The following is a 25,077-nucleotide window of genomic DNA, read 5'->3' on the forward strand; positions in this document are numbered from 1 at the left end:
GTGACGTCCAGGTCAACACTACTTACACCAGTACTGCAGCTTCAGATGCATGAAACTCCAGCTACAAAATAGGATGAAGTATCCTTTAAAGAGCACTGTGATACCACTGACTCTACTCTTCTTTATGGTGGTATTGCACTTAGTCCAGCCTTTTTGTACAGCTCCCAAGAGCTTCATTAGAGAGAATTTGGAGATTGTAAGTCTGATTGGGGGTTTCAAACTTCTTATATCAGTCGAATTTCTTTCCAACGAAGGAACTTGTGAAAGTCTTCCCTTCTGGGAACGGATAAGCTGTGGTTTCTGGGCCATTGCATTCTAACACTGAGGCTTTCCTGGGAACACCCCTAGTCCAAGATAAGCAGGAAACAACTCCAGCCCCATGGAACTGAAAGGTCCTTTCTGCCAGCAGTTGTAGCATGATTGGTGAAGGGGCTCTGAGAAGTGTGATCCTGGGGTGAACATAAAGGGCCCAGTCACTAAATGTGCAATGCTTGGAACTGAAGCCAGATATGGGCTCCAGAGAGACTTGTTCTTTACTCTCCACTAATGCCTTTACATCTGAGACTCAATTATGACTGCAGTCTTTTACTTTCTCTTCTTGAATAAATTTTCTAGACAGAGAGGCAAGACTTTGGCTGCTTGGTTGCATTACAGAAAGAAATTCATTGTAAGTTATCGCCCTTGGAATGAACAAGCTTAAACAGAGTCTTCATCTTGAGATTTCTTCTCTGTGGCTGAATCGTCAGTGTTGAAGTCCTATGAGCCATGCTCATGGCAGGCCATTCCTGCTTTTCTGTCCCAGACACACTTTTCTCCTGCATTTTCTCTACTCTGAGGCTAAGTCCTTATTCTTGGTTCCCCAAGACTCAGATTTTGCCTAAAGAGCTATTTTTAAGGCTTAATTAGCATTCTGTGTTCTTTCCCAAGTCTCAGTGTCTCCAATATCAGTGGAGACTCTTGAGGGGCGATCCCTACCTTTGGGATCTCTCTCATTGCTTGACAATGAGATTGTTACTGTTTTAACTCCATCAATGAGATTCTTTGAACTGTAATAATCACCAGGAGGCACATCTACTACTTTTACTAGATGCTGTTGTTTTTGGGGATCATTTTTTTTCAATTTCAGATCTGCAGAAACTGTTTGCACATCATTAAGTATGGCTGAGAAATATTTTCCATCTTGTTTTGACAAAGAAGTTTCCATTGAGCTAACCAGCAAAGGTGCTTCAGTTTCTGAAGGATTACATCTCCTTTCCCCTGATTTAGGCAAATCTTTGTTAAGTTCTAGTTTAGGAACAATGTTCTCTGATGCATAAAATGGAGACTTTGTTTCTCCTTGGAAAGTAGTCTTTGGCTCAGTACTTTTTAACATTTTGAAGGAATTTGATTGTTGATGTCTTTATCTGCTTTTGTAGTACTTGCTCTTTCCAAACCAAGGCTAGTAGTGGAAAGGACTTAATTGTCCATTCTGATTTGCCCCTTATCAATTTAACATAACTTACCTCACTCACTCTCCATTTCTAACTCTCTCTTTGTAGCTTTAATTAAATTTTTGGTTGCCTCCACCTTTTTTTTAGCTTGTGGGAGTACAGCTTGCTTGGGCTTTTTGATTAGCAGGTATAGTTGGTGTTGTCATCTTACAATATGGCAAATGGAATTTTAATCATATAAATGGCTTCATACAATAAAGACAGCCTTCTCTTTTGGATGGAATATCACTCATCCTCTTCTGGTGCTCCTTTAGGGGGATACTAATTTTGCAGTTGTTTCTCCGAGATCCCCATGTTTCCTAATCACCATTCCCGGGTTTGGCAGAGTTTGGCAGTTTTCATGTCAGCCTTGGAAGAGCTGAAAGCCCAGGAAACCCCCATCATGACCCCCACAGGGAAGCCCCTTTCCAATTTTTTGAAAAATTATTTTCATAGGGGAAAATTTTTTCCTGAAGATGTGTGTATATTGTTGGTTGAGCAGGATATTTTAGCTTTGATTTTGGGTGCCTGAGATAGTGTGATCTTTGCATTGGCTTCTTCAACAGTACATAGGGTCAGTGATATCTGTGATTTTCCTGATGGATTGGGGTACATTTATTATTACAGTTATTAGTCGATGTAGTAGTGAAGTTTTGCTGGGGACTTGGATGTCTACCCGAGCAGGCCCCATGGTGGCAGCAGTGGGGCAATGTGCCTTTTTTTTTTTTTTTTTTTTTTTTTTTTTTGGACTCAGAACAGCTTACACTGGCTCTGGTCTTTGTGGGTCCTGAAGGGCTGATTCTTGGACATTCCGGTGGTTTTCTTAGAAGCTATTAGTGGCAGCAGTGGGCCAGGAGTGTGGGTGGGTTCTCAGGTCCCTGGGCTGTTGGTGTTGTGTGGGTGATGGCAGTAGCAGTGGTGGAGCAACCTACTGGGACTTAAACAGTCTGTGTTGGTGTTCCTGGAAGCAACAATGCGTTCAGCAGACTAGTCCCCAGTCTCACAGCTGCATGTAGCAGGGCAGTGGGTATTGTCCTTAGGAGAGCTTGGTTTCCCTGTCCCTCCTACTGCTGGGTGGTGGCTGCAACCACATCACCTCAAATTTGGCCCGAAAGTAGGGCAAAACTCAGTGTTAAACTCTCAGAATGGTGCCAGCTGTGGGCTGGTGACCAGAATGGGTAGGCCCTCCCACCTCAGGTGAACAGCATGGGGAAGAAGCTATGGAGAGTGTAGTCCACTCAAGTCTCAGTCTCACAGGAGCCTGTGGCAAGGCAGTGGATGTTGTTCTAGGTATGTGTAAGAGAGCTGTTTCCTTGTCCCTCCTTGGCTAGGCAGTGGAGGCTGGCTAACCACATCAACTTGAACTTGGCCCAAGGGTGGGGCCTAGCTTAGCATTAAACTCTTAAAATGATACCTTGGGCTTGAGACCAGAGAAGGTGGCGCCCCTCCCAGGCAGGCAGTGTGGTTAGGAAGCTGTGGAGAGTGCTAGCCACTCACATCTCAGTCTTAATAGCAGCCTGCATCTGGGCAGTAGAGACCTTCCCAGAGGTGCAAGGGAGAGCCTAGTCTCCCATTTCCCTGCTTGGAGCTGCACAGTGGCAGCAGCCACGTCTGTATGTCCCCTGTAGCTAAGGTCTCAAAATGGCACCTTGCTGAGGCTGCTCTAGGCCTGGATGCTTGTGAGATTTCATGTGGGTTTTCTTTCTAGAGCAATGTCTCTGTGAAATCTTTAGGCAGCTCTGTACATCAGGCTCAAGGGCCTAGTGGGTCAAGGGTCTCCCCTATAGTCAAGGTCATAAAAGCTAAGCCCTGGGGGTTTCTCTCTTTCTGTTTCCCTGTGTTTAGAAGCCTCTCCCAGTTCTTAGTCAGTCCCTGGCTGGGCAAGGTGCTTCAGATCCTCTATTTACTTACTTCTGGTGCTTCCCATCTCTCTCTCTGAATCCCAGCATGCTCTCTTAGACCATCTCTTCAAAAGGTGAGTATCTACTTACTATTCTGGTTCCTCTTTGTGGAAGAGGAACATACTACCTACATCTAGTCAGCCATCTTCTCTCAATTTCATCAAATCTGGTCAGCCATCTTCCCTCAATTTTTTCTTCTATAAAATGAGAGTTGAATTGGATGACCTCTAAGGTTCCTTGTGACCCTTTACAGTAAACTTGCATTGCTCATCATGACACAAAACAAGGATGTTGAGTTGGGTTTTAATTACCCACAAGCTCAAGACAGGGCTGTCCATCAGATGAAGCATAGGCCAATAGGAATTGCCTAGTCGTTTAATCATTGTTCGATTTAACACTATGTTTAGGAAATATATTTTGTTGACTGTGGGATACTCAATATTGTTTCCTTATTCTAGTTCTTTAAGAAAAATGATGTTTTTTTTTTTAAAAGCTTTGAAATTGGATTTTATTGTACATTTACATATACTTATAAGAAATAATACAGAGAGATCCTGTGTACTCTTACTCTTACAATATTGTGATATTGTACTATAGTTTTACAAGATGTAACCATTGGGCAACATTGGGAGATTTATATTGATACAGTCATGATACAGAACATTTCCATCACCACAAGGGTCCCTCATGTTTCCCTTTTATACCCACACCGAATTTCTTCCTGCTCCCCACCCCTTCCTTAATCCCTAATAACCCTAATATGCTCTCCACTTCTATAATACTATCATTCAAGAATGTTATATAAATGGTACCATACAGTATGTATGAGTTTCTCTGCATCCTCACCAGCATTTGGTTTTGTCACTATTTTTAATTTTAATCATTCTGATAGGTGTGCAGTTGTATCTCATAGTTTTAATTTGCCATGTCACTAATAACTAGTGATATTGAATATCTTTTTATGTGCTCCTTTGCCATCTGTGTATCCTCTTTGGTGAAATGTTGTTTCATGCCCATTTTGCCCATTTTCTGTTTGTTTTGTTTTGTTTTGTTTTTTTGAGACAGAGTCTCGCTCTGTCATCCAGGCTGGAGTGCAACCTCTGCCCCTCGGGTTCAAGCAATTCTTTAGCCTCGGCATCCCCAGTAGCTGGGATTACAGTTGCCCGCCATCACGCCCAGCTAATTTTTTTTTGTATTTTTAGTGGTGACGGGGTTTCACCATGCTGGCCTGGCTAGTCTCAAACTCCTGACCTAAGTGGTCTGCCTGCCTCAGCCTCCGAAAGTGCTGGGATTACAGGTGTGATGCCTGGCCCTTTTGCCCATTTTCTAATAGATTTTTTTAAAGTGCTGAGCTTTTAAGAGTTCTTTCTATATTTAATATATCATCATTTTTTGGATATGTGGTTTGAAAATATTTTCTCACAGTCTATAGTTTGTGTTTTCATCTTAGAAACAGAATCTTTCAAAGAGCAACATTAAAAAAACTCAGAGTACAAGAATGTATTACATAATGTACGTTAATTCTGGTATGCTTTATAATTACTTATGGTATGGTACATATGTTTTTTTTCCTCCAAGTTTTATTTAGTTTTTGGGGTACATGTTCAGGTTTGTTACATGGGTAAATTGTGTGTCTCTTGGGTTTGCTATACAAATTATTTCATCACCCAGGTAGTGAGCATAGTACTTGATACATAGTATTTTTTTTTCCCCCGCATTCTCACTCTCCTCCCATCCTCCACTCCCAAGTAGGCTCCAATGTTTATTGTTCCCTTCTTTGTGTACATGTGCACTCAATGTGTAGCTTCCATTTATAGGTAAGAACATGTGGTATTTGGTTTTCTGTTCCTGCATTAATTTGTTTAGGATAATGGCCCCAAGCAGCATCCATGTTGCTGCAAAAAACATGATTTCATTCTTTTTTTTTTATGGTTGTGTAGTGTTTTATGGTGTATACATACCATATTTTCTTTATCCAGGCCACCATTGCTGAGCATCTAGGTTGATTCCATGTCTTTGCCATTGTGTGAATAGTGTTGTGATGAACATACAAGTGTATGTGTCTTTATGGTAGAACTTCTTTACTTATATATTGCTCTCCACAGTGACTTAAGTATATTATATACTTCTGCTATATATACTATATATACTTCTGCTATATATATTATATACTTCTGTTATATATACTTCTGTTATATATATTATATACTTCTGTTATATATATAATATATATACTATATATAATGAAGTATATTATATACTTCTTTACTTATATATTGCTCTCCACAGTGACTGAACTAGTTTACATTCTCACCAGCATCATATAAGCATTCCCTTTTCTCTGCAACCCTGCTAGCATCTGTTGTTTTTTGACTTTTTAATAATGACCACTCTGACTAGTGAGAGGTGGTGTCTCATTGTGCTTTTGATTTGCATTTCTCTAATGATTAGTGATGTTGAGCATTTTTTCATATGCCTGTTTGCTGTGTGTATGACTTCCTTTGAGAACTTTCAGTACATGTACTTTGTCCATTTTTTAATGGGTTTTTTTTTTACTTATTAATTTGTTCTGGGTACTTGACATTTGTTGGATGCATAGTTTGCAAAATGTTTCTCCCATTTTGTATGCTGTCAAAGAGAGAAAGTTTTTAATTTGGTTGAAGTCCAGTTTGTCATTTTTTTCCTTTTATCGATTATGCTTTTGGTGTCAAATCTTAGAACCTTTTTGCTTAACCCTAGATCCTGATTTTCTACTATGGTTTTTTTTCTAAAAGTTTTACTATTTTATACTTTATTTTAATGTATATAACTCATTTTGAGTTAATTTTTATATAAAGTGTGAGATTTAGGTTGAAGTTCATTTTATTGCCTATGGGTGTCCAGTTGCTCCAACAGTTTGTTGAAAAGTCTATCTTTCGTCCATGAATTGCTTTTGTACTTCTGTCAAAAATCATTTGGGCATATTTATATGGTTCTATTTCTGTGTTCTCTGTTCTATTCCATTGGTGTATGTGTCTGTAGACCAATATCACTTAGTCTTGACTACTGTTGTTATATAGATGGTCCTGAAATTAGGTATATTGATTCTTCTTCATTCTTCTTTTAAAAAATTGTTTTAGCTATTCTAGTTCTTTGATTATTCATATACATAGTAAAATAATCTTGTATAAATATAAAAGCAAACCTACTGAGATTCTGATAAGAATTGCATTAAACCTATGCATCAATTTGGGGAGAATTAACATCTTTAATATATTGAGTATTTCAATTCATGAACATGATAGTTTTTATTTTTTTATTTTTGGTCCTATCTTTGGTTTTGGCCTAAGCATAATATTATCTTCATAAAACGTATTGGAAAATGTTTCTTCCCTTTCTATTTTCTACAAAAGATTGTGTAGAATTTGTGTTATTATTCTTCAAATATTTAGTGAAATTTTCCAGTGAAACCACCTAGGCCTGCAGATTTCTTTTTTTTTTTTAGTTAAAAATTCAATTATTTTAGTAGTGATATGGATTTTCAAATTATGTATTTCATATTGGGTGAGTTACGGTGATTTGGGTTTGTTGGGGAAATGGTTCATTACATCTAAGTTGTCAAATTTATGTTTGTAGAGTTGTTCATAGTATTTCTTTATTATCCTTTTCGTGGCTGTAGGGTCTTTAGTGAAACCTTCTGTTTTATTCCTGATATTGGTGATTTGTGTCTTCTCTCTCTCTCTTTCTTTAGAGACAGAGTCTCACTCTGTTACCCAGGCTGGAGTGAGGTGTTGTGATTATAGATCACTGCAGCCTCAAACTGCTCAAGTAATCAAGGGGCTCAAGTGATCCTCCCACCTCAGCCTCCTGAGTAGCTGGGACTATAGGCACATACCACCATGCTGGGCTAAGTTTGTTTTTTATTTTTGGTAATCTAAGATGGGGGTCTTGCTATGTTGCTCAAGCTGGTCTCAAACTCCTTGCCTCAAGCAATCCTCCTGCCTCAACCTCCTGAAAGCACTAGGATTACAAGAATGAACCACTACCCCAACCTGTATTTTGTTGTTGTTTTAAAATACATTCATCCACTGTTTTTTTAATTAGTGATATGGGATAGGGGGCAGGGAAATGCTAGGAGAAGGGTGGGGTCCCTGGCCAGCACTCCGCCCCGGGTCTGTGCCCACGGACCTAGGTAAGGACAGGCATTTCTGTTTTCGTGCCCAAATGTTGAATTTTCCAAGACCACCCTGGTCTGCTATGCCTCCATCCTGTTCCTGTAAAAACCCTGAGACCCTAGTGGGCAGAGATGCAAGTGGCTGGACATTGAGAGGATCACACTGGTGGAACACACAAATGGTTGGACGTTGAGAAGATCACACCGGCTGAAGAGCACGCCGACAGGCACCAACAGATGCTGGCAGGCCATCAACCGGCGCAACAATGCGGACCTGAGGGGAATTTGGCTGGAGCGGTTGGAGAGTCTGGCCGCTGGGCACACCGACTGCAGGGGAAAACCAGCTTCCCACTCCATCCCTCTTCTGGCCTCCCCATCCACCTCGCTGAGAGCTACCACCACTCAATAAAAAACCTTGCAGTCATTCTCCAAGCCCATGTGTGATCCGATTTTTCAGGTACACTAAGGCAAGAACCCGGGATACAGAAAGCCCTCTGTCCTTGCGATAAGGCAATTTGCGCTGATTAGCACAAGCCGCCTTTGAAAGGCTACACTGAAAGAGCACACTGTAACACATGCCCACTGGGGCCTCAGGAGCTGTAAACATTCACCCCTAGACGCTGCCATAGGTCAGAGCCCACATTCCCCATGACCTGCCCATCTTCCTGCTCCCCCTAGGGGTTTTGAGCAGCAAGTCATGAAGAAGCGAGCCACACCCCCATCACACGCCCTGTGTGGGGAACAAGGGAACTTTTCCTATTTCAACAGGACTTAAATTTACCCTATATTTTTTGTTTTATGTTTGTTCTCTTAGCTGTTTTCTTCTTCTTGTCTTCTAGTGGGTTGCTTGAACAATTTTTAGTATTCCATTTTGTTTTATTTATAGTGTTTTTGAGTGTATCTCTTTGCATAGTTTTTTTTAAAAAGTTTGCTTTAGGTGTTGCATCATATATAGTTTATCACAATCTACTGACATCATTATTTTACCAGTTTGCATAAAGTATATAAATGCTACCTCCATCCCTTTCCTCTCCTTTGTTTATAATTGTCATATTTACTCTACATATACATTTAGAACCAAATAATAGAGTCTTATAATTTTTGTTTCAATGTTCTATCATAATTTAGAAAACTCAAGAGGCAAAGGAAAGCCCATTTTATTCGCCCATATTTCTGTTGCTACATCCTTTTTTCATTTCTGATGTTCCAAGCTTCCTTCTTTTAACATTTGTGTTTAGAGAGCTTTTTTAAAGCTATTATTTTAGGGTAGGTCTACTTTTGAAAAACTATCATAATTTTCCTTTATCTGAGAATGTACTGCTTTCTCCTTAATTCCTGAAGGATAATTTCACTGGGTGTAAAGTTCTGGGCTGACAATTCTTTTCACTTGAAAGATACTGTGCTACTTCTTTCTGGCCTCCATGGTTTTTCCAGGGAGAAACTCACTGTTATTCAAATTGCTTTCCCCTATATATAAGGTGTCATGGCTGCTTTCAACACTTTGTCTTTAGTTTTCCTAATTTTAATTATGGTATGTCTTCCTGTGTATTATTTTATTCTCTTGTTTGGGGTTCAGTCAACTTCACGAATTTGTAGTTTTGTGTTTCTTGCTAAATGTGGGAAGTTTTCAGCCATTAGTTCTTTAAGTACTTTTTCATCCCTGCCCTCATTTTTCTCTCCTTCCAGGGCTTCAATGGCACAAATATTACATTTAAAAAATACTTCCAAAGGTTCCTGAAGCATGTTCACTTTTTTCAAGTCTTTTTTCCTCTGTGTTGTTCAGACTGAGTAATTTGCATTGTTTGCTCTTTCTGTTCATCATTTCTTTCCTCTATTTCCTCCATTCTGCTGTTGAACTTATTCACTGAGCCTTTTAAAATTTCAGTTACTATTATCTCTCAGTTCTAAATTTCAGTTTGGTTCTTCTTTATATCTTTCATTTATTTGTTGAGACATTCTTTTTCTTTGCTAAAGCTTTTTTTTTCATTTTTTCAAGCCTGTTTGTAATTACTCATTGAAATAAGTTTATAATGGCTGCTTTAAAATCTTTGTTAGGTAATTCTAGCACCTCTATTATCTGTTGTTGGCATGTATTACTTTTTTTCACTCAGTAGAGACCTTCTGGTTGTTAGTGTGACGTGTGATTTTTATGTTTGTTCTCTAGACATTGAAATCTGGACATTTTCATATTATGTTATGAGACTCTAAATCTTATTTAAACCTTCCCTTTTGATTGGACTTCTCTGACACCACTCTAGTAGTGGAAGGAGGGAGGTGCCACCTTGTTAATATCAGGTGGAATGGAAGTCTAGGTTCTCCAATTGGCCTTGCTGACACTTGAATGGGAGGGACTCCTTATTACTGCTGGGTGAGGGTGGGAATTCTGGCTCCCCACATGGTCTCCATTGACACTGTGGTGGGGGTGGCCTCATTATTGCTTGGTGATGGTGAAAGTCTTGATTCTTTAGTAGGCCTCCTCTAACACTACCTCAGTGGGGTGAGGAGGGTGCCTCATTACTGTTTGATGGGGGTAGAAGTTCTGGCTCCTTGTGTGGTTTTTACTCACACTGCAGGGAGGAGGAGATCATGTTATTGGCCAGTTGGATGAATGTCCTGGCTCCCTACTTGGCTTTCTTTGATACCACTCTGGTGAGGGGGTTGGAGCATCTCATTACTGTCTCATGAGGGTGGAAGTGTAGGCTCCCCACGTGGCCTTCATTGGCATGGATGGGAGTGGAGCAACAGCTTTTTCCATGGGGTTAGGCTGGAATAGAGCACTTCTTGTCTAAAAATTTTCTGTCTGACTAGGCCACCCTTTTCCTGGCCTTCAGCTAGAGAGAACAAGCTTTCGTTCAGGCTATTTTGCCCATGCATGTTGGTGTTTTCATGTTTCTGGCTTCTTCAGCTGCAGGTCTCAGATATATTAGGCAAAAATGAATTCCAAGCAACACATGACCATGTTGTTCTTTGGGTTTTGATGTTCCTAGCAAGCAATCTTCTCTCCACCTTTCAGAGTCTTCCTGTGTTTGCCTTACATATTATGTCCAGGGTTTTTAGTTTTACCTAATAGGTGGAATAAGGAAAAGTATATTTATTTCATCTTCCTGGAATAATGTGTCTTATAGAAAAGATCTTTTATTTGCTGCTGAGGTTAGGGGTTTTAGTGGATGAGAATGGGGTAGTTGAGGGGAGGAGGAAGAGAAAGGAGAGGAAAGAAAAACAGGTTCTACCACTCCTAAAAATCTCTATGAGTCCTGATTGAATATTTGTTCATTCATTCATCATTCAGCAAACATTTATAATTCAACACTGTATGCCTACGAGTGTAATTGGTGCTAGGAACACAAGGATAAGTAAGATTAATTTTTGCTTATTAGGAGTTTGAAATCTAGTCTTGTAGAGGCTAACACCCAAATAAGCAAATTATTACATGTTGTAATAAGTGAACTGTGTCCTGAAGTATGAGTAGAAGTTGTCTAGGTTAGCTAAAAAAAAGATGATTTAGACAAAAGAAATGGCTTGTTTGAAGGCACGGAAGCAGAACATTTTTTTGGATTTAAAGAATGGCATGCATTGGTGTGAAAAGAGTAAGGGGTTCTTATGAGTGAATGGTGGGAGATTAGACTGAAAATATTGGTTAGGACCAGATTGTTGAAGTCTTTAATATATTGTCATGCTAAGGATGTTTTACACTTCTTTTTTTTTTTTTTTTTGACAGGGTCTCACTCTGTTGCCCAGGCTGGGGTGCAGTGGCATGCTCTAGGCTCACTGCAGCATTGACCTCCCAGGCCCAGGTGATCTCTCCACCTCAGCCTCCCGAGTTGCTGGGACTACAAGCACGCGCCACCGTGCCTGGCTAATTTTTTGTATTTTTTGTAGAAATGGGGTTTTGCCATGTTGCTCAGGCTTGTCTTGAACTCCTGGGCTCAAGCAATCCACCCACCTTGGCCTCCCAAACGGCTGGGATTACTGGTGTGAGCCACTGTGTCCGGTTGATATTTTACACTTTCTGCAGGCAATGGTGAATAATCTCTAAACTATTTTAGTGGATATTTAAAATAATGACTTTTGGGCACAACCTGAGACCTGTCCTCTCGCTTTCCTCCCTGGACAGCATGAGCTTCACCACTTGCTTCACCACCTTCTCCACCAACTACCAGTCCCTGGGCTCCATCCAATCACCCAGCCACAGCGTCCAGCCTGCCAGCAGTGTGGTTAGCCTCTATGCAGGCGTCAGGGGCTTGGGCTCCTGGATCTTTGTGTCCCCACCAGCTTCTGGGGACACTGGGGGTCTGGAGGCCTGGTCATAGGGATGGCCAGGGCTCTGGTGGGAATGCGGGGCATCCAGAACAAGGGGACCATTCAAAGCCTGAACAGCCACCAGGCCTCCTACCTGGACAGAGTGAGGAGCTAGGAGATTGAGAATTAGAGGCTGGAGAACAAAATTTGGGAAAACCTGGAGAAGAAGGGAACCAAGGTAAGAGACTGCGGGCATTACTTTAAGACTATTGAGGACCTGAAGGCTCAGATCTTTGCAAATTCTATGAACAATGGCCACATCATTCTGCAGATTGACAAAGCCCATCTTTCTGCTAATGACTTTAGAGTCAAATATGAGACAGAACTGGCCTTTCATCAGTCTGTGAAGAGCAACATTCATGGGCTCCACAAAGTCGTCGATGACGCCAATGTCACTCAGCTGCAGCTGGAGGCAGAGATCAAGGCTCTCAAGGAGGAATTGCTCTTCATGAAGAACCATGAAGAGGAAGTAAAAGGCCTACAAGCCCAGATTGCCAGCTTTGGGTTGACTGTGAAGGTAGATGCCCCCAAATCTCAGGACCTTAGCAAGATCATGGCAGACATCTGGGCCTAGTACAACAAGCTGGATCTGAAGAACCTAGAGGAGCTGGACAAGTACTGGTCCTAGGAGATTGAGGAGAGCACCACAGTGGTCACCACACAGTCCACCAAGATCAGAGCTGCTGAGATGACACTCATGGAGCTAAGATGTACAGTTGACTTGTACTTGATAAGAAATCTGAAGGCTTGCTTGGAGAACAGCCTGAGAGAAGTGGAGGCCTGCCACTCCATGCAGATGGAGCAGCTAAACTGGGTCCTGAGGCACTTGGAGTCAGAGCTGGCACAGACCTGGGCAGAGGGGCAGCCCCAAGCCCACAAGTACAGGCCCTGCCAAATATCAAGGTCAAGCTGGAGGCTGAGATTGCCAGCTGCCTGCTGGAATATGGGGAGGACTTCAATCTTGGTGATGCCCTGGACAGGAGCAATTCCATGCAAACCATCCAACAGACCACTGCCTGCAGGACAGTGGATGGCAAAGTGGTGTCTGAGACCAACAACACCAAAGTTCTGAGGCATTGAGCCAGCAGAAACAGGGTACCCTTTGGGGAGCAGTAGTCCATTAAAAAGTTTAGAGGTCCAAAAATAAAATTAAATAAAATAATGACTTTTTAATGTTTGTATTTATGTCTATGCATATCTTTTAATATCCTTTTACATGTGTTGGATGTAAGACTTGCCACTCTGCCTTCATCTATCTTTTCCTTTCTACCTAGTCCTGTATGACATCTGTGGCTAGAAATAGGGGAGAGAGATGTTTGGCTAAACATCTAGAGTTACTAGATAGAAATGTGTAAATCTACCAGATGCACAAGTGGAGCTCAGGATGAAGCTACTGTTTCAAATCTGCTCTCACAGACAGTTCTGTTGTCACTAGTTGTGAGTGTGTGTGTTTAAACGTAGTAGCATCTAGTTAATCCTAATAGTCACCTCACAGTTCCTTCATCCCCTTACAGTCATTTCAGCCTACTTATCAACAATAGCTTTTCATAGAATCTACTAGAATTATACACTGATGGGACTATATTAATCTCAGGAAATGAAATACTCATATTTTATCCAGGAAACTGGTGTATTAGGCCACTCTTACATTGCTATAAATAAATACCTGAGATTGGGTAATTTATACAGAAAAGAGATTTAATTGGCTTCTGGTTCTGCAGGCCGTACAAGAATGGCATCCATATCTGCTTGGCTTCTAGGGGGGCCTCAGGGAGCTTTTACTCATGGCAGAAGGTGAAGTGGGAGCAGGTATGTCACATGACCAGAGCAGGACAAGAGAGAGAGAAAGAGTGGGAGGTGCCATACGCTTTTCAACAAACAGATCTCATGTGGACTCTCTCAGTGCCAAGGTGATGGCACCAAACAATTCATGAGGGATACGCCCCCACGATCCAAACATCTCCCACTAGGCCCCACTCCAACACTGGAGATTACATTTCAACATGAGATCCAAACCATGTCAGTGGGAATATATGGTTCTGGCTCATTATGTTAAAATAAATAAAATAATTTTTATCATGCAGAGTGTTATGTTAATTTTCACTGTTTTCTTCTTCTCATTTGCATCTATGGTCATCATCTTTCCTTGCCTTCAGTATTAGTATCTGTAAACTTTCTGTCTTCTGGAATAGCATTTATTCAAACCTTACGATATCCCTAATGTATTGGTGTATTTTTAAAAAGCCCATATACAATAACGCTTTATTTTTATGCTGTCTAAATCTTTTATTTAAAGACATCTGGTATGTTTGGCTCAGCGGACAAAATATGACAGTGCTGAAAAGTAGTATTAGCAATTCTTATGACTTTCTACATATTTTAAGATGTTTAAGGCAGAAATTACATACTGTGGTGAATAGAGTAGCAGACTAAGAAAAATTTATCACTGACATGCTATTACTTACTTTTTTGTGACCCTGAGAAAACCAGTAGCCTTTTCTATGATTCTGATTTTTAACCACAATTTTATAGCTATGAAAGAAGAAAACAATTGTTCCAAATATCTGCACAATAGGAATACTGAGATTTCAAGAATAATTCTTTGTGTGTTTTCTTAAAATGTAGCATAATCTATTGCTACTGTTAGTGTTTCCAAAGTGGCAAGCTTGAATTCAATTTCTTGTAATAAGTAAAAACATGTCCTTTATATGGCCAGCGGTAACTTTTTGGTTTGAACTGCTATATGAATTAGGAATAAAAATATAATATTGGATTGAACTTTAACTTATCACAAAAATTCTTTAACTATTAAGATATTTTAGGTATTAAAATTCAATTAGTATTAATATAAATTTGAAAAATTATTATAATATTTCAATTATGTTTAGCTGCTTATAGTTTTAATTCAGAGACATTAGTTGATTAAATACTGTCTCTGTAACTAGGCCTTGATAAATAATGCTATTGTGTGTGACATGGATAAGAATCAGGTCATAGTTTGGTATTTCAGCTTGTGTGTACTGTCCTTTGCTGAAGAGAAAACATCATCTTGGTTCAAATGATCAGTACTTTGCTAATTTATTAGTGATTTATTTTCCTTAAACCTTGAAAGTCTTTTTGTTATATTTGCTGAGGGTAGGGTAAATAAATTTGTACTCACACACCAGATTATCTCAGATGTGACTGATTCTGGCTACTTCTTTGATTTATGGAATGATTAATTTCATTATGAATATTTCACAATCATCTGGGAAATTGGTTAAAAAAAGAGGAACTTAATTTAATTTGCTATGGTATGTCTATATGTATATTTATATCCCTCTTATTTAAGGCAAAGATGAAGATCTAGGCCAACTAGGGAACTCAATAGGCCATGATCGTTGGAAGTTGTGGGTATAGTTACTTGACATTGTGATTTCTGTGTATTTCTTTTTCAGACTGACGTTATTTAAAAATGGTGCTTGCTTAGTAGAGGTGCATAGGAAGAGGAATGTTGGATTTTTATGTTATTCACAATACACATGCCAGATATATTTTGCTTTCCTGAAAAAGTTGTACTATCTTTACTCCTTCTCTAAATCTGTTGCCTTTCTAAGCATGATACCAAAGGCAAATATCTTGAAGAAAAGAGTGATAGATTTTACTACAAAAAATTTAAAACTGTCTGCCAAAATCCACTATAAACAAGATTGAAAGGCAACTGACAACTCAGAACAATGGGAGCAACACATATGGTGAACAAAGGGTGAAAATCCTTATAAAGAGCTCTTAAAATATAAGAGCATATTGCACATACCAGATCATCTTTTCATCTGGAGAGCTAGGTACTCTTATTATCTTTATTTTATAGATAGATAAAGAAGTTAAGGCTTAAAGGGGTCTTACAGTTAGTCATGAGTGAAAGATTCAAACCTGGGTTGTCTGACCCTGGAGTCTGTACTCTTAACCACTAAGCTACACTTCCCTCCATTTTTACAGGTGGCCAGAGACATCAACAGGCAATTTGCAAAGACACCCAATGGCTAGTAAACATATAATATTTATTTTCTCTCTGGAAAACAAATAATGGAAATGAAAATAACTAGAGAACATTTTGTCTATCAAACTGACAAAAGTTTTAAACAATGGTTATGTTCATTTTTGGCAAGATATGGAAAAACCAGACAATTGGTAAATCCTTTCATTGGGAAAATTACCCACAAAATCCCTTAAAACTCAGTTATAGTTTTTAACATTGTAATTTAATTTTTAGTTTTGAATCCTGAGAAAATAGTTGTGTATATGTGAGATTTAGTTATGATGATGTTAACTCAATATTTGTTTATAATGCTAGAAACTGTAGACAACCAAAATGTTCAACAATAGAAGACTGATTAATTAGCATACATCTATAAAATGGAATGCCAGTAGTTGTTTAAAGTGATATTTTAGAGTTGTTTGGGCCGGGTGCGGTGGCTCACGCCTGTAATCCCAGCACTTTGGGAGGCCGAGGCCGGTGGATCACCGGCGGTCAGGAGTTCAACACCAGCCTGGCCTGGTGAAACCCTGTCTCTACTAAAAATACAAAAATTAGCCAGGCGTGGTGGTGCGTCCCTGTAGTCCCAGCTACTCAGGAGGCTGAGGTAGGAGAATCACTTGAACCTGGAGGAGGAGGTTGCAGTGAACCGAGATCGTGCCACTGCACTCCAGCCTGGGAGAAAATAAATAAATAAAAATAAAAATAAATAAATAAAGAGTTTTTGATGGCTTTTTATGTGTTAAGGGAATAAATCAGATCATTAACTCATTAAGATTCCATTTAAAAATTGTACGTTATTGTATTGATAAAACACTGAAAATGTTTTTATGAAAATATTAACTGATTTTCTCTAGTTAGAATATGAGTGGGTCTTATTTTTAATTTTCCAAAGTTTCTACAATAAAGAAATTTTATTTTTTTAAAAACATAAAAGTTACCAGCCAGGCATGGCGGCTCATGCCTGTAATCCCAGCACTTTGGGAGGCTGAGGCAGGTGGGTCACCTGAGGTCAGGAGTTTGAGACCAACCTGACCAACATAGTGAAACCCCGTCTCTACTAAAAATACAAAAATTAGCTGGGCATGGTAGCGGGCACCTGTAATCCCAGCTACTCAGGATGCTGAGGCAGGAGTATCACTTGAACCTGGGAGGCGGAGGCTGCAGTGAGTGGAGATCGCGCCATTGCGCTCCATCCTGGGCAACAGAGAGGGAGACTCCATCTCAAAAAAAAAAAGAAAAGAAAAAGAAAAGGTTACCAGAAAATTTCTTTAATTTACTTCTTTTTGCATGTAAGATTTTAAAAAAGTATAATCACAGATTTACAAGAGAAAAATTTTGATCTTTCCATCCTTTTCCTCATGGTGGATCTTTATTTTAGTCTTCTAATGGATAGTTGTCATAATGTTTTTCCTGGGTAAACTTGAATGATGTTTTATTTATTATTTCCATGTGAATTTTTTTTGACTCTTTTTTTGTCCATAGTTTTATCATTATTTCTTTTCTTTAACTTCTTCCCATTTATATTTGCCGATTTCTATTCTTTCTAATATATTTCCTATATTCTGTTTTTATTAGAAAAACTTCTCCAATTTTTAAAAATTTTTAAACAACAATTTTAATTTATTTTAGAGTCAGGGGTTACATGTGCCTGTTTGTTACATAAGTATATTGTATTATGCTAAGGTTGGGGTACAAATCATCTCATCCCTTGGGTAGTGAGCATAGTACCCAATAGTTTTTTGGCTGTCTCCCTCCCCTGCTCCCTACTCTAGTAGTCCCCAGTATCTATCGTTGCCATCTTTATGCCTATGAGTATCCAGTGTTTAGCTTTTAAATTCATTGCTTGTTAATAAAATATACCAGTGTTCAAAATTTTCTTCTTTTCTACGGAATAAAAATTTTGCAAAATTGGCATGAAATTTGTTGTGCAAAATGGAAGATGCCAGCTTGCTTATTTTACTTTATATTATTTAACAGAATTAAGATTACATAACCTAGTTCTCAATAACTGGTGGTATTTGTTGATAAACTTCTATTGATATGTTAATTTCTGTTAACGTGGGACTTATTAGTTACGTCTCATTCCTGAATTCGTGAAACCTCCCCTCCCCCAAACAAATGCTCTCTCTCTCTCTCTCCTCTTCTTTCAGTAAGTCAATTTATATTTGGAGACATGGCACAGTAGTAGATGATTCAAGCTGAGAAAGAACGAAAAAAAGATCTCTGGCACTCATTCCTTGCTTTCGTATGAGCTAGCTCCCGACAGGTATCTAGTATATGCTGAGTTTCCTGTCTTTCTCATATATATCAGGCAGAGTAAAGCAGGTAGGAATCAGAGGCCTCAAATTAATGTCTGTAAATCCTGAGGAAATATTTTGAGGCTGCAGCAGACTAAACGATGCTAGATTTGGTTTGATTTGCTGTAATTCTATCATTTGAACACTAAGTGGCACTAAAGCCTAGGTCACAGATAACATATTGTCAATTTAAATTCTAAGATTTGGGGTCTATTGGTGGGTAAATGGCTTTGGAAAAGTGAAAAAAGGATTAGTAAGAAAGTATTCTGAGCTTAAAGAAAGACAGAAAAAATAGTTTTACAATCAGTTATTTTTGGGAACTGGAAGTTTAACCAAACTCTCTTGCTTTTATTTGCAAGTTATTTAAAAGCAAGGAGTAAACCGCTCTTAAAATGACCAAAGATGATTAACCTCACTGGCACCTATCCTTGAATATTTTCCCTTTTTCTTTGAAGGGAAGGAAAATCTATACTTAGAAGAAGATTTTCAGATGGAAAGCACCCATATGCACGTTGAACCTTAAGCTGTTGCGTACCCATAGATGACAATACCCATAATAAACATTTTTTTCAACGCTTTTGAGACTATTTACTTATACCTATAATATGTATTTTTACATTTGACCTAATTTGGGAAATGTCAGTATAATTTGAGTTAGAAAAAAATATCAGAATTTGGTTATTTTGGAGAGGAAAGAAAATCATATGTTTTATTGCTTATCTGAACTTTAAAAAATTAAAATAATCTTTCCCAAGATTTATTGAGATATATAATTGATAAATAAAAATATATATGTTTAAGGTATAAAATGTAATGATTTGATATACATATACATTGTGAAATGATTAGTACAATCAAGCTAATTAACACATTCATAACCTCGAAGTTACCATTATTTATTTCCAGCTTTATTGAGGTACAATTGACAAAAATGTATATACGTATGGTGTATGACGTGATATTTTGATGTATGTATACATTGTGAAATGATGACTACAATGAAGCTTAACATATCCATCACCCCACATAGTTATCTTTTTGTGGGGAGAAACATTTAAGATCTCTCATAGCAAATTCCAAGTACGCAATACATTATTATTTATACTCACCATGTTGTACATTAGATCTCCAGAACTTGTTCATCTTGCATAACTGAAGCTTTGCGTTGTTTGACCAACATCTCCCCATTTCCCCAGCTTCCTAGCCCTGGGGCAACCACCATTCTACTCTCTGCCTCTATGAATCTGACTCTTTTAGCTACCTCAGATAATTGGAATCACGTAGAATTTAACTTCTGTGACTGGCTTATTTCTCTTAGCATGGTGTCCTCCAGGTTCATCCATGTTGTTGCAAATGACAGAATTTCCTTCTTTTTCTAAGGCTAAATGGTATTCCATAGTACGTGCGATATATGGAAAAAGAAGTATATACATACATACACACACATACACACAAACCCCACATTTGCTTTATCCATGCATCTGCTGTTGGACACTTAGACTGATTCCATGTCATGCCTATTGTGAATAATGCTGCAATGAACATTGGAATATAGAAATCTCTTCAAGATACTGATTTTATTATCTTTGACTATATACCTAGAAATGGGATTGCTGGAACATATCATAGTCCTATTTTTAATTTTTTTGAGGAGCTTCCATACTGTTTTTTCATAATGGCTGTATCATTTTACCGTCCCACCAACAGTGTACAAGGGATCCTTTTCACATTCTGGCCAACATGTTATCTTTTGCCATTTTGATGACAGCCATTCCAACAGAGGGGGGGCATCCTTATTTTGTTCCTGATCTTAGAGCTTTCAACTTTTCATCACTGAGTATAATGTTAGCTGTGGGACTGTAATATGTAGCTTGTATTATGTTGAGGTATATTCCTTCTATACATAATTTGTTGAGAAGTTTTTTATCATAAAGGGTACAGAGTTTTGTCAAATGCTTTTTCTGCATCTATTGTGATTACCATGTGATTTTTATACTTTTCTGTTAATGTGGTATATCATATTTATTGATTTGTGTATGTTGAATCATCCTTGCATCCCAGGGATAAATTCTAATGGTGTATGAGCCTTTTAATATGCTGTTAAGTTCTGTTTGCCAGTAACTCAAGATGTTTGCATCTGTGTTCATCAGGGATATTGGTATGTAATTTTCTCTTCTTACAGTGTCCTTGTCTGGTTTGGTATCAAGGTAATTCTTGCTTTGTAAAATGAGTTTGGATTTGTTCCCTTTGCTTCAGTTTTTTGAAAGAGTTTGAGCTAGGGATTGGCACTAATTCTTTATTAAATGTTTGATAAAATTAACCAGTGAAGCCATCGGGTCCTGAGATTTTCTTTGTTGAGAGATTTTTGTAAAATTACTGACTCAATCTCTGTATCTGTTATTGGTCTGTTCAAATTTTCTGTTTCTGCAGTATTCTATCTTGGTAGGTTGTATGTGACTAAGAATCCATCAATTTCTTCTGGATTATCCAAATTGCTGGCATATAATTGTTGAAGTAGTTTCTTATTATTCTTTGTATTTCTGTGGTATCAATTGTAATGTCCCCCCTTCATTTCTGATCTTACCTATTTATTTGAGTTATCCCTCTTTTTTTCTTAGTTTACCTAAATGTTTGTCAATTTGGGTTATCTTTTCAAAAAACAGATTTTCAGTTTCTTCAGTCTTTTATGTTGTTTCTCTAATCCCTATTTCATTTATTCCTGACCTTTTTTATTCATTTCCTTCTTCTAACTTTGGATTTAGTTTTTTTTTCTAGTTCCTTGAGGCATAACATTAGATTGTTTATTTAAAATTGTTCCTCTTTTTTGATATAGGCATTTGTTCTTATAAATATCCCTCTTAGGATTGCTTTTTGCTGCATCCCGTAAGTTCTGGTATGCTATGTTTCCATTTTCATTTGTCTCAAGGTAGTTTTTGATTTCCTTTTTGATTTCTTCTATGGCCCATTGGTTGTTTAGGAACATGTTTCATTTTCACATATTTGTGTAATTCTAACATTTTTTCTATTGTTGATTTCTAGTTTCATGCCATTGTCATCCAGAGAGGTACTTGACATGATTTCAGTCCTCTTGAATTTGTTAAGATTTGTTTTGTGGCTTAACATGTGGATTTGTTTTGGAGAATGTTCTGTGTGTACTTGAGAAGAATATGTATTTAGCTGCTGTTAAATGAAATGTTCCATATATGTCTGTTAGCTTCATTTGGTCTGAAATGTAATTCAAGTCCAATGTTTCCTTATTGACTTTCCATCTAGATGATCTGACCATTGTTGAAAGTCAAGTAGTGAGGTGCTACCATTACAGTTTTGCATCCTATTTCTCCCTTCAGATCATTTAATTGTTGCTTTATGAATTTAGGGACTCTGATGTCAGTTACATATATATTTACAACTTTATTTATTTATTTTTAATTTTTTTATTATACTTTACGTTTTAGGGTACATGTACACAATGTGCAGGTTTGTTACATATGTATACATGTGCCATGTTGGTGTGCTGCACCCATTAACTCGTCGTTTAACATCAGGTATATCTCCTAATGCTATCCCTCCCCCCTGCCCGCCCCCCCACAACAGGCCCTGGTGTGTGATATTCCCCTTCCTGTGTCCATGTGTTCTCATTGTTCGATTCCCACCTATGAGTGAGAACATGCAGTGTTTGGTTTTTTGTCCTTGCAATAGTTTGCTGAGAATGATGGTTTCCAGCTTCATCCATGTCCCTACAAAGGACATGAACTCATCATTTTTTATGGCTGCATAGTATTCCATGGTGTATATGTGCCACATTTTCTTAATCCAGTCTATCATTGTTGGACATTTGGGTTGGTTCCAAGTCTTTGCTATTGTGAATGGTGCCGCAATAAACATACGTGTGCATGTGTCTTTATGGCAGCATGTTTTATAGTCCTTTGGGTATATAGCCAGTAATGGGATGGCTGGGTCAAATGGTATTTCTAGTTCTAGATCCCTGAGGAATCGCCACACTGACTTCCACAATGGTTGAACTAGTTTACAGTCCCACCAACAGTGTAAAAGTGTTCCTATTTCTCCACATCCTCTCCAGCACCTGTTGTTTCCTGACTTTTTAATGATTGCCATTCTAACTGGTGTGAGATGGTATCTCATTGTGGTTTTGATGTGCATTTCTCTGATGGCCAGTGATGATGAGTATTTTTTCATGTGTCTTTTGGCTGCATAAATGTCTTCTTTTGAGGAGTGTCTGTTCATATCCTTTGCCCACTTTTTGATGGGGTTCTTTATTTTTTTCTTGTAAATTTGTTTGAGTTCATTGTAGATTCTGGATATTAGCCCTTTGTCAGATGAGTAGATTGCAACAATTTTCTCCCATTCTGTAGGTTGCCTGTTCACTCTGATGGTAGTTTCTTTTGCTGTGCAGAAGCTTTTTAGTTTAATTAGATCCCATTTGTCAATTTTGGCTTTTGTTGCCATTGCTTTTGGTGTTTTAGACATGAAGTCCTTGCCCATGCCTATGTCCTGAATGGTATTGCCTAGGTTTTCTTCTAGGGGTCTAACATTTAAGTCTTTAATCCATCTTGAATTAATTTTAGTATAAGGTGTAAGGAAGGGATCCAGTTTCAGCTTTCTACATATGGCTAGCCAGTTTTCCCAGCACCATTTATTAAATAGGGAATCCTTTCCCCATTGCTTGTTTTTGTCAGGTTTGTCAAAGATCAGATGGTGGTAGATATGTGGCATTATTTTTGAGGGCTCTGTTCTGTTCCATTGATCTATATCTCTGTTTTGGTACCAGTACCATGCTGTTTTGGTTACTGTAGGCTTGTAGTATAGTTTGAAGTCAGGTAGCATGATGCCTCCAGCTTTGTTCTTTTGACTTAGGATTGACTTGGCGATGCAGGCTCTTTTTTGGTTCCATATGAACTTTAAAGTAGTTTTTTCCAATTCTGTGAAGAAAGTCATTGGTAGCTTGATGGGATGGCATTGAATCTATAAATTACCTTGGGCAGTATGGCCATTTTCATGATATTGATTCTTCCTGTCCATGAGCATGGAATGTTCTTCCATTTCTTTGTATCCTCTTTTATTTCATCGAGCAGTGGTTTGTAGTTCTCTTTGAAGAGGTCCTTCACATCCCTTGTAAGTTGGATTCCTAGGTATTTTATTCTCTTTGAAGCAATTGTGAATGGGAGTTCACTCATGATTTGGCTCTCTGTTTTTCTGTTATTGGTGTATAAGAATGCTTGTGATTTTTGCACAGTGATTTTGTATCCTGAGATTTTGCTGAAGTTGCCTATCAGCTTAAGGAGATTTTGGGCTGAGGCGATGGGGTTTTCTAGATATACAATCATGTCATCTGCAAACAGGAACAATTTGACTTCCTGTTTCCCTAATTGAATACCCTTTATTTCCTTCTCCTGCCTGATTGCCCTGGCCAGAGCTTCCAACACTATGTTGAATAGGAGTGGTGAGAGAGGGCATCCCTGTCTTGTGCCCGTTTTCAAAGGAATGCTTCCAGTTTTTGCCCATTCAGTATGATGCTGGCTGAATATTTACAACTTTTACATCCTCTTGGTGAATTAACCAATTACGTAATGACTCTCTTTGTCTCTTTTTACAGTTTTTACTTAAAGTCTATTTTATCTGATATAAGTTTAGCTATCTCTGATCTTTTTTGGATTCCATTTGCATGGAATATTTTTTCCATCCCTTTACTTTTACTTACTGTGTGTCCTTACAAGCAAAGTCAGTCTCTTGTAGTCAGTACATGGTTGGATCGTGTGTGTGTGTGTGTGTGTGTGTGTGTGTGTGTGTGTTTAGAGACAGGGTCTTGCTCTGTTGCCCAGGCTGGAGTGCTGTGGTGTGATCGTAGCTCACTGTAACCTCAAACTCCTAGACTCAAGCCATCCTCCTGAATTAGCCTCCCAAGTAGCTAGGAATACAGTAACTACAGCCATGTACCACCATGCCCAGCTATTTTTTTTTTTTAACTTTTTTGTAGAGGCAGAATTTCACTATGTTGCCCAGGCTGAGCCTGAACTTCTGATGTTAAGTGATCCTCTCTTGCACTGGGATTATAGGCATGAGCCACCACAGCTGGCCTGGGTCTTGTTTTTTTAAAAAATCTATTCAGCCACTCTTTTTTTTAAATTAAAGAATTTTATACGTTTAAGGTAATTATTGATGGGTAAGGACTTGCTATTGCCATTTTGTAATTTATTTTCTGATTGTTTTGCAGGTCCTTTGTGTCTTTCTTCCTCTCTCACTGTCTTCTTTTGTGGTTTCATGGTTTTCTGTGGTGTTTGATGGTTTTCTGTGGTGGCATGCTTTGAATCCTTTCTTTTTATCTTTTGTGCAACTACTATAGATTTTTGCTTGTAGTAACCACCACAAGGCTTGCATAAAATATTTTATCCTTATAACAAGCTACTTTAAGCTGATAATAACTTGACTTTAATTGCATGCAATAACTCTATGCATTCACTCCCCTCCATGTATTATAATTTTGATGTCAATATTTACTTTTTTTGTAATTTGTATTCCTTAACCATTTATTATAGCTGTAATTTATTTTTTAAAAGTTTGACTTTTAACCTTTGTAATGGTGATAAAATTGCTTTACATACCACTCTTACAAAATTAGAGAATTCTGAGTATGACTGTGTATTTCTTATAATTGAGTTTTTACTTTCATCTGTTTTTTTAAAAAACAAATTGTAGCCTTTATCCTTATTTTAGCTTAAATGATACTCTTTAACAATTTCTATGAAGCAAGACTGCTGGTGATGTACTCCTTTAGGTTTTGTTTGTCTGAGAAAGTTTTATTTCTCCCTCATTTCTGAGGCACATCTTTGCCAGATAATGTATTCTTGTTTGGCAGTTTTTTTTCCTTCAGCACTTTGAATACATCATTTCACTCTCTTTTGGCCTGAGATACACAGACACA

General features: G+C 38.3%; 1 protein-coding gene and 1 pseudogene across 1 annotated transcript in view; one reads left to right on the forward strand and one right to left on the reverse strand.

Moving 5' to 3' along the window:
• SLC4A10 (solute carrier family 4 member 10) overlaps window positions 1–25,077 on the forward strand; it is a 477,442-nt gene that overhangs the window by 60,867 nt on the left and 391,498 nt on the right. The gene's annotated exons all lie outside the window — the stretch shown is intronic.
• On the reverse strand, window positions 19–7,880 carry LOC100994852 (uncharacterized protein C17orf80-like; annotated as a pseudogene).

The sequence above is a fragment of the Pan paniscus genome, chromosome 13, assembly GCF_029289425.2.
Source record: "Pan paniscus chromosome 13, NHGRI_mPanPan1-v2.0_pri, whole genome shotgun sequence".
NCBI classification, from domain to species: Eukaryota; Metazoa; Chordata; class Mammalia; order Primates; family Hominidae; genus Pan; species Pan paniscus.